Source organism: Myxine glutinosa, chromosome 1 (genome assembly GCF_964187855.1).
Source record: "Myxine glutinosa chromosome 1, kmMyxGlut1.1, whole genome shotgun sequence".
NCBI lineage: Eukaryota > Metazoa > Chordata > Myxini > Myxiniformes > Myxinidae > Myxine > Myxine glutinosa.
Window position 1 is genome coordinate 52,133,720 of NC_136261.1, and position 2,243 is coordinate 52,135,962.

Genomic DNA, 2,243 nt, shown 5'->3' on the forward strand with positions numbered 1-2,243 from the left:
CATTAGACCACTTAAAGTCTTAAACAATGGTCCTTCTACCCTTGTGAACCTGTGATTCTTCTGACCTTATGGACCTTTTAACCTTTTACTCTTAATATCATCTGGTGAATCATCTTCTACCCACTCAAACAATGACACAACAAATATTTGTTTATGTGTGGGAAATAATTTAATTTTTTCATTAACTTTTTTAAACTTAAAACATTATCAATACCTTTTTAAATATTCCCATACTCCTACCTTTTTCATTAATCCCCCACTTTTGAGAAATGACGTTGTTTCAATGACTTGAATAACTTCCCAGAAAGTTTTCATTGTTCATGTTTCCTGTTTTTGAAACACACCCTGGATTTCCTCGAAATGACGACTCTTCCCGAAAATACATTTTGTTTCATTATAAAAAGCCGTGTTCAATTCAATTTTGATCATTGGGAATCGACGTCTTACTACTCCAGCCTTTACTCTGTTGAAGATGATACCAACTCACCAGGGTAAGTTTCATTTAAAATTAAATTTGTATGTTGTATTTGTATTTGTATTTGTATTAATTAAAATTTGTATGTGTTTAATTGTACATCTTGTGATTTAATACCCCTTTCTCTTTACAGCAATGCGAATATCCTGGCAGAATCCAACTCCTCCCTCCTCCCTCCATCTCAAGAGTTTCACAACGAACTGAATACGGGTTGGAATGAAGGCATACAAAACCACCATCAAACCCCGGTAATTCATTATTCTCGCTCTGATTGTCAATGAATAAATGTCCGTTCCCGTTTGATAATAACAAATTAATTGATAATAATGCGGTGCATGTTTTTCTTTCTTTTTTCAAACAGAATACAACACCTGTTGAGATCGATGTTCACGACTTTGAGTGGGACGATTTTGATCTCCCAAGGAGTGGTTATTTCCTGCCAACCTGTGATATCCTTAATTTTCACCTCGACTGCATTGACAGAAGGCTTGATCTTTTTGAGGTATGTGTGTGTATGTGTGTTTGTGTACGTGTGTATATGTGTGTGTGTGTAAGTGTGTATGTAAGTGTGTATGTGTGTATGTGTGTATGTAAGTGTGTATGTGTGTATGTAAGTGCGTGTGTATGTATGTATGTATGTAAGTGTGTTTGTAAGTGTGTGTATGTGTTTGTGTATGTGTACGTGTGTATGTATGTATGTGTGTATGATTATATTTTCTCTACCCTCTTGTTTTCAACAGAAAGAGAAAGAAAGTCTGGAGACAACTGATGAAATGATTGAAACTACCTTCAACTTATGTTGGGAAGATATTGATGATTTGTTTTGGGAAGAAGAAGAAAAATGTTTTAATAATATAAAGAATCTAATGCTTCCAATATTATTTATATATAATTGCTTTGTATACAACTATTTAATAATTAATTACAAAACGAGAAAAGAGGAAAAAGGAGGGGGGAGGTGCGTTCCCCACCCTTGATCCCCCCCATCCCACCCCTCCCCTTGTGTGTGTGGGGAAGGTGGGGGTGGGATGAGGGGGGATCAAGGGTTGGGGATGCACTGGGGGTGGGGGATGATGGGTGTGGTCTGTGTGGGTGGGGTCTGTGTGGGTGGGGTCGGTGTGGATGGGGTCTGTGTGGGCGTGGCTTATGATTTTTTATTTATTTAATTTTTTCTTTTTTTTAATTACCACTAATTAAATTAGCTAATCTGGGAAGGGTGAATAGAAATGTTGTTTAATGAATGATCAGCTTTGTTTTTTGTAATTCTTGTGAATAAAATGCCCCTAATATTTCTTCCCCATTCATATCATATAATTTGTAAGTCCAAGGGACTGTATCCATTATATCAACAATTTTAAATAATTCATTTGTCCACCTCTTTGTATAACCTTTTTCAAAATGGCTTTTCCATTTGTATATTCTTACCATATCACCAACTTTGAACTTGGGTTTTCTCAAATTAATCTCCATTTCATATTTTAATTTTGTAAATGTTTCTGATGGTTTTGATTTTGTTGATGAATGAACTGTATTATTGTAATTATCAACAATATTCTGGATTAAATACACCCATTGTTGAGAACCGAGTTGTGTGAATTTTTTATATAATTTCTCTTTTAAAGTATGATTAAAACGCTCAATAACAACTGCCTTTCCTTCATTAAAGGTGCTGTATAATTTAATATCCTCCCCCTTAAGAAATTTCATAAATATATTGTTATAGAACTCTGTTCCCTCATCAGTCCATAACTTCTTTGGTTTCCTTTTA

At 34.8% G+C, this 2,243-nt stretch overlaps 1 long non-coding RNA gene across 1 annotated transcript; it reads left to right on the plus strand.

Moving 5' to 3' along the window:
- The first annotated feature begins 448 nt into the window (after positions 1 to 448).
- LOC137419166 (uncharacterized) lies at positions 449 to 1,410 on the plus strand. Its single transcript, XR_010982777.2, has 3 exons — positions 449 to 723; positions 837 to 977; positions 1,216 to 1,410. It is a non-coding gene; the product is annotated as an uncharacterized LOC137419166 (long non-coding RNA).
- Positions 1,411 to 2,243: the final 833 nt, after the last annotated feature.